The sequence below is a fragment of the Parasteatoda tepidariorum genome, chromosome 1 (assembly GCF_982258835.1).
Source record: "Parasteatoda tepidariorum strain Cologne lab strain chromosome 1, Ptep-v5.0, whole genome shotgun sequence".
Classification (NCBI taxonomy): Eukaryota; Metazoa; Arthropoda; class Arachnida; order Araneae; family Theridiidae; genus Parasteatoda; species Parasteatoda tepidariorum.
This window is the reverse complement of record NC_141755.1, coordinates 86,181,385-86,189,882: the sequence shown is the minus strand read 5'-3', so window position 1 is coordinate 86,189,882 and position 8,498 is coordinate 86,181,385. Positions and strand designations below refer to the sequence as shown.

Here is an 8,498-nt window from a genome sequence, read left to right as displayed (position 1 = left end):
TTTTGCTTAGTCATTTAATTCCAAAATTCTTAGTGAATGACGGATTCCAATGACAAAATCCAACCCATCGTCCAAGAAAACCTCTCACTTGGTTTTATAATGCAAAAATGCAGAGTGGGAGCTCCATCCAAAGACAGATACTTTGAAACCGTGTTTTAGGAATCTATATCTACACTCAACATTTTGTCTTCAGATTAATGTTTTTAAATTTAAAATGATGGGGAAATCATTGGCAATATTTAAAGTGTGCATTCACATTTATAATGCTTGGGCCCAACATTCTTACTTACTTGCGTTAAAAATAGCTATTTTAGGCTCTAGTCAGTTTTCTTGTTATATATCTGTAATGAGTAGAGCAGCGAACACTTCACGTTAATGAAATATTACCTTTACAATTGTCAAAAAATACACTTTAGGTAGCTCTGTTGCGGACTGCTGCTACCCGTATATTTTGGGGTCTAGAAATCCAAATCCGTCAAAAATGGTATGCTTATTGGAAGAAAGTGCGATTTCTATTTAATTTTGGTCTCTTAAAATATCGTCTGTACTAAAATTAGCACATTTGAGGTCACCATGGTGACCTCAAATGTGCTAATTTTAGTACAGACTTGCAAGTCCTAGACATCTTATCATCAAATCAAAAGTTATTCAGGGTGGTCCAGTTCGTTGTTTTTTTCCTTTTGTTGCGCATTGTACATTCCAGGCTGAAAAACGAACGGAATGTATGTTACGATACATTTCAGGACAAACATCCCTTTCTGCCATTAAAGGATAGTCAATTCGTTTTTACTATGGCAAAATATTTTCAGTTTAAAATAGCTTTGCTTCTAATCTTGATGGTTGAAGGCCACGGCCGGATTAACCTATAGGCACACTAGGCACGTGCCTAGGGCCTACGAAAAACTTGGGAGAAAAAAATTAAAAAAAAAAAAATCAAACGTAGTGGAATCAGAAAAACAGTTTTGTTTTTCTGATTCCACTGCATTTGATTTTTTTTTTTCTTTTCACTATAAATTTCGCACTCAATAAATTCTTTTTATTCATAAATTTTATCATTAGGTTTTTTTTTTTTTTTTAAAATTCCGTTGATCTTGCCTTGTTCCGGGTTTTAATATTTATGCTAGTGCCTTTTTTAACTATCATTTCGGTTCGATAATTTTCAAGTGTTTTGATTTAGATTAATAAGTTTTCCTTTTATTTTATTGTTTCCCCCCCGTTTAATTAGGTATGAAATATATTGCGTTATTTAATCATTGGTTTTGTTTATATAAGTTAATTTAGGAATTGTAATTATTTTTAAAAAATAAATATGAGAATTTTGTATTTTTTAAACTTGTTTTTCTTGTCTAAACTTGTAAATTTTTTATTCTTTTAAATGTTATATTTCTACCATTTTTTTTTCTCTTTAAAGTTAGGAGTACCTTTCTTTTTTCTCTTACTTTATGCATTACACTTGTCGGTATTGCAGATAAAGTTCGATAAACAAATTCGTAAATTAAAATCCATATTAATAAAAGTGTAAAAAAGAAAATTTCAGCATATATTTTGAAGAGGGGGGAGGAGTGGGGGAAGGAGGGGAGGGCCCAAAAACGGCTATGCCTAGGGCCTACGAAAGGTATAATCCGGCTCTGTTGAAGGCATATCAGTTTCAGGGACATGGGCAATGTTTTAAAAACGTACTTGTTTGTACAGTTAGATCGGATCATGATCAATTTCCAAGAATTTCTCTTTTGTGTTAAACTAAAACTACATATGTAACTAATGGATGAAGGGTCATATTACTTCCTAATTCAGTCAGGATGCAAAAAAAAAAAAAAGCGTTAAGTTTTTTTTCTTCCATAATTTTAGTCTATTTCAGATTTTTCCTTTTTTTTCAATATTTCTTAGTTTACTTAGAATATATTTAAAATTTTATACATACCTATGATGACTAGAAGTATTTAAAATTTACAAATACAGTAAATCCTGTTTCTGTGCGGTCCTTATTTATGCGATTTTGGTTTTGTGCGATTTATTTTTATGCGGTATATGAATCTTAGCGGCGTTAGCGCCAGTTTAATTTTTCCTATCAATGTACATATACATGTTGTGGACGAACTCGGATTACGTGGTCTCTCCTTGACAACGATGTATCTGGACTTCGCGATGCTCTGTTCATTTATTTTAAACAATCTCTTGATAAGGCAGAGTCAGTTACGTACATACGAGGGTCACTCTGAAATTTTTAAGATACAATTTGGTGTTTAAAGTTACACTTCATGAGGTTTACAAGCAATTGACCAGTCGACCGTCGTCATAAAAACTGATCACCGATTTTATGGTACTAAGAAACAAATCAATTGAAATCCTATATTCAAGCTATTGTTAACCATTTCAGAAGATGCGCGTTTTGCTTACGACGAGTAGCAGCAAACTATTTAACGCATAATTTGAAAACTTCTCCGTGTACATGGACAATGAAGAATTAATTATTTTTAAAATTTCTTTAGGTCTAATTTAATTGAAAGCATTCTCTCATAAATCATTGATGTATTTTTTTTATGCGGTCCCTAAGCACCGCATAAATTTTTTTTTTAGGTACTATGTCGTACAAAGTTGTTTTTTATACGTAATAACTTATAATTTTTTTTGTACAATTTCTTTTATGCGGTCCCTATCCAACACACAAAAAAAGGTTTTACTGTATGTTTTTCTTGAGTTTATGATTATAATAACAGCACTGCATCCATCTTCTCATCCAGTTCCTCTTAGAAATGCAAGGCGGCTTCTTAAGAGCAAATGCAGGCACAGAACAATATCTGCTCTTAGGGACTTAACTTATGGGAAATCCTGGGCTAGCCTTCTTGATGACCAGCAGCGCTCTCACCTTTCCCTCCTTCCCAGAGCTGAGGGAGTTGCTTGCCTTAGATTAATTACCGGACATGACTACTTACAGGCCCATTTATTTAAAATTAACTTGGTCAATTCACCTCTTTGTGTGCTCTGTAGCACTTCGCCAATGACTGGGGAGCATTTATTAGATTGCCCCTCTCTTCTTGACATTCGTTCCTCTGATGACTTTTGTGCCCTCTCACCTTCTGGAGCTACTTCAGTATTGTATTGGACTGCAAGACGCCTTATGTCTGAGAAGACGATGGCGGGCGTAATTTAAAAAAAAAAAAAAATGATTATAATAACCATTTACTAATAAAAAATAAATATTTATCAGGAATATAAGCTTATAAAGTATCTGGCTCTCCCTTACAAACAAATAAAATGAACTGTGTTTTTAAGTTTCGCCTTTGAAAATTTGATTTCCAGAAACATCTGTGATCAATGATTTTTTGAAACGTCTGAACCTTCGATCTTAGGATCACTGTTAGCGAAAAATTCGGGATTTTTCCAGAGCGTAATCAGCCCTGCCTATTGACAAAACAAGTTACGATTACTTTTGGACCACTGAAAGCTAAATTTGTCACTTTACCACTTAAGAGAATTATTGTAAATAAACTTAGAATTTTTTCTGCCTTACGGGTAGAAGTCTCAAATTTCAACTGAATTGCTATAGATCTGTGTCTGATGCGCAAAAAACTAAACATCTTCAAAGTTACAAAATAATTCTTTAAGTATTTCTTGAGAAATTTAAAGCACTTGTTTTTTGAACCTGGGACATAGTATAAAATGTCCTTTCACTAACCTGGAGTAGACACAAAAATAAGTTAAAAAATAAAATTGTGTGAAGATAAACTGCCGGAATCTTAAGTAACTCAGATTTATTTGTATTGTCATTTAAGATTTAAAATTAATTAAATACGATTTAATTTTTTCAGTGCCTGTATCAAAGTAATACCATGTTTGGTACTATATATGTTTGATATTATACATATGTTGTGGAGGTTAAAAATTTTTAAGTTCCACTTATTTAAATTAAGAATCAAATATAAAAGATAATTTTCAAAGTAAAATCTTCATAAAACAGAGGAAGTTGATAAATAGGAATTTTATAATCAATATTTAAAGATTAAGTGTAGGAAAGAAAGGAGTAGATTTTTTAAAAATTTATTCTCGAAACATTTCTATAAATACAAAACCTTGTATATTATCAAAATTTCATCAAACACAAATGCAGGAAGAAACTAAACTTTTATTGGACAAAAATGTAGCAGATTTAAAAAACTAAATATAAATTTATACAATTAGGATTAGAAGCAAGCAATCACAAAGTTGAAAGAAACATATACTACATAAATTACAGTTAAAAGGAACATACTGAATGCAAATTTATTGAAAGTAAAGTACTATTCTATCAAAATAGGTAACACCTATACCTAGAAACTTAATTATTTAACAACTTGGTGGGAAAATTTATGTCATTGAAATCCACCAGAAATTAATAATGAAAGGTAAATGATGAGTTTTTATGTGGACATTCACTTGAAATTTGACAATGGTTAAACAAATATTTTTTTTTTTTAAAAAAAAGCAATAAAAATTACTAATTAAGAAATAAAGTTTGTTTCAGAATTAAAAAAAAATATAAAGTTGGCTTACACATGACAAATATTTATTCAAAATTGGCTTACACATGACAAATATCTATTCAAAATATATCTCACAGGAAGAAAATCAAAATAAGCTAAAAAAAAAGTCAAAAAAGTTTAGATTTTGAACAATACTTTTGCTCTGGAGGCTGCAGAGGGCCGACACAGGAATAGTGATACCACTGCGAATAAGAGTCGCACAAAATAGTATCACCATACCGCAATCTTGTTTGCATGAATAACATTCCCATGTCATCATTCTCGATTTTGTAAAATCACATTTTTAACCAATAGCCACCCATCAGAAGTAAAGAACAGCTTCACTTCATTAATTTCAACACATGAATCCATACAAGAAGAAACCTTCTCTATACCACATTCTATAGCAGCTTCTTCTTCAAAATGCCTTTATTTATGGTCTTCGATAATGTCTCTTCATCTACAAAGTAGTTCATAAGCATATTTTTTTCCCTCCAAAACTGCTTTTCTTGTAAAAGGAGTGGGCCTATTACCTTTCTTCCTCTTCAAACCAACAACTTTTGTCGTCAAACCTAAAAATATAAAATATTTTAAGAAAAAAAAAGCTAGATAAAAGAAATCATTGCAGAAGATAAAAATTGCTAAAATAAAAATAAAGTAGTTTTTAAGGACGATGGGAACCCGGCATAAATAATAGAATTAATTTTTGGGCCATTTAATGAGTGATTTTTTTTAAATATGCAAAACAAAACAAAAAAAAAAGGAAATTTTTTTTTAATTTCAGAAAGAATTGCTAAATTGTGTATTGTAATCTTATTTGCTAAATTGTGCAGTTAGAAAAGCTAAGGAAGGGAAAATAATAAATCTGACCAAATTGAAATTGTTTTAATGCAAGATTAATATACTTGTTCCTTTCACATTATTGTTGCATTTATATTCTATAATGTTAGAGTTAAAAATTGTGTCTTTAACAATAAAAAAGATTCAAATACAGTGGTACCTTGAGATACGAATGCCCTTACATACGAGTTATTTGAGATACGAGGAATGGCCTTGCAAGCCCTTCTCGTCCTCGACAATGCTCCCGTTCACCCACCGAGCCTCGAAGTCTATAGCCGAAAATTGTACTGTCGGCTAAGTCCGTAGCTTTGAAGGATTCGAACTCGAAGTGCCAGCGGGGGAGGAGATTGTGCCTCTGAGAAAATCCATGGACCTGGTGATGGGTGAGCATTCGGGCGTACTGCAAGAAATTGGATTCGAGGAAGAACCAGAGGTGGAGGAGGTTATCTCTACAAATGAGATAAAAGAATTCTTGGGAATGTGGAAGAGAATTTCACAGTTCGTGGAAAAGAAACACCCTGAAAAAGTTGAAACTGGTAGTACATCGGAGCTATTTAATGAGACTTGCCTAACTCATTTCTCCAGCATTCTGAAAAGGAAGAAACAAACCTCCTTGGACAGTTTTTAAATCTGGCTAAAAAAGCAAAGACCAGTGAAAAGAAAAGCAGTGACTAAAATTAAGCATATAGTAGCATTTAAGTTGTGTGTAAGTTGCATTTAAGTAACCAAAATACAAATATGCATGTACACTTTATAAAAGCAGTTTTTTCTGCTTTACATTCTCTTTTATTATGTTTTTATATAGTATTTGTCATTTATAAATACATTTTTCTTATTCAAAAACACACAACAAAAACAATTGAGGGTAGCATTTTGGGGGACGGAACGGATTAATGGCATTTCAATGGGCAAAATTGCTTTGAGATACGAGCAAGGTTAGGGAATGAATTAAACTCGTATCTCGAGGTATCACTGTATATGTATTAGTGAGTTGGTGATGATGCGTTATTTAAACTCCTTTTAATTTTGTTATATACATTTTATATTAACTTTTTGGATTTACTTCTATTTTTAAGCTTTTACAATACTATTTAAATAAAAATATTTACACAGTAAAACTTATAAAAAAAAGATCATTATCATAAAAAATACTATGTCATAATTTAAAGTGAATAAAGATATTTAAAGAGATATGAATTATATTAAATGTCAGCACAAAATCACTATTTATGATAATAACACTCCGAATATATTCTTCCTCAATCGGAAACAAATTGTTTACTATTATAATACTATTATAAGGGTCATGCATTAAATTATTAAAAAAATTATATTGTTATAACAGTTTGCATAACTAAAGTCAATGTACTTGCTTTACTTACAAGTATTTCATTGAATTTATTTTTAGAACACAAACATTAAATTTGCCTCAAAACTTATTTTACTTGGCCAAAAACAAATTCAGAATTTGAATTTTCTATGTGTCTTTGCTTCTAACCATATTTTATGGATACATAAAATTTAAAGCAAGGACTGCATATGAAAATTTACTATGCTCTTATATATAACTAAAATACATTTGACATTATGGCAAGGTAAAAAAACAGGGGATATCTCGTATTGTGATCTGGCGAAGCAACTACAATTGCCAAGGTGCCAAACAGATTTTAAACTTGCAAATTTTTTAAAAAATATATGTAGATAATTGCCTAGGGGTAACTACAAGTTATACCTTACGAGTCAGTCCCTTTCTATGACATTTCTTTTAGTTTCTCGCGGGTCACTGCCCGGAAGTTTCCTGGACTTTGCGATTACTCTGCCGCAGATCACGATACAGAAATCTCCATTAACAACAGTTTGAGCAACAACAATAAGTTCAAATAGATATTATAATATTCACACGTAAGTCAGTGTAAATCACTCTGAGTAACAAAATAATTTCTTAACTATACAAACAATATTATGATAGAAAATGGAGATAATTAGAGTAAATGTAGGAAAATTTTTTACCTATATGAAATGGAACAGAAATATAGATACTTGGAGATTCACATATTTTTGAACTTTCTCTTGGTGCTCAACAGGTATCAGGCTCTCTTTAGGCGAAGAACGGAACAAAGATTCGGAGAGGACATGGTCATGATCCTCATTCATTGATTTTATCTGCAAAAATTGTTTATCTGGAGACAGCAGCTGGACAATTTTGAGTAAAGGTTCTGGAAAATAAATTTTTTTTTAAACAAACAACGTATAAAAAATGTATAAACTAAACTCTATAAGGGCTTGCAGACACAATATAAAATAATAGATAGCAGGTCAGAGAACATATAAAACAAGAGTGTTAAATTGTTCTTTACAAGGTGTATAGTGACTATTGACATGGTGACATCAGGAACGATGTTGCTAATCAATTCACATTTTAAATAATTCATTTTAAATAACACATTTTAAAAATTAATTAAACAATACAAAATTTACTTACTTGGATTGGCGACTGTTATCTGTACATTTTTTTAAATGAATTCTTCCACCATGTGTATTTCAATTCCAGCGGAGCCTTATCAAATTTTTTAAATTTCTTTGAAGCATTTTGTAAAGTTTTCGCTTCTCTCTTCCAGAAGATCGTCCTTTTTTCTTTTTCAAATTCATGAATGGCTATTTGTTATTCTTCATATGAAGAAAATCAAGATGCTACAAAAATTGTAGCTGCCTTGACTACGATAAACAGAGCTAAATTATTTTTGAAAAAAAAATCGGAGAGTCACGTGGACAGATACGCTCCACGATTGGTTAAAAATTTGATCGGTAAGATAGCAAAATGAATTTTACTGCGCCGATAATCGGTGCAATAGACACTCCATTAAATTTTGTTGGCAGGAAGTAGCGTTGCCATTTTTCTTAGTTCTAAAAACTTTCTTCTCTGCTTACGCTAATAAAGAAGCATTAAGGAACAATTCTTACTGCGTTTGATACACACAGATGCGTCAGAAGGGAACATTTGCATATGCGTGAATGATAAGAGAAATCTGGTTGTGACCAAGCTGGAAGTGTGGGAGTTGGGTGGTAAACAAGAAGAAGCAAAGTGGCTTCATATGACATTTGCTCCAATATTATTTCAGGTAGATAAGAAGCTGGAATCCAGTATTCAAAAAGAATAAT

General features: G+C 31.6%; 1 long non-coding RNA gene across 2 annotated transcripts; it reads right to left on the bottom strand.

The window, feature by feature from the left end:
- Window positions 1-4,022: 4,022 nt before the first annotated feature.
- LOC147816590 (uncharacterized) lies at window positions 4,023-8,135 on the bottom strand. Of its 2 annotated transcripts, none has more exons than XR_015435624.1 (3): window positions 7,822-8,135; window positions 7,350-7,555; window positions 4,023-5,928 (listed from the first exon to the last, which is right to left on the bottom strand). It is a non-coding gene; the product is annotated as an uncharacterized LOC147816590 (long non-coding RNA). The 2 variants fall into 2 exon arrangements; XR_015435625.1 differs by having other exon boundaries at window positions 4,023-5,071.
- Between the last annotated feature and the right edge of the window lie 363 nt (window positions 8,136-8,498).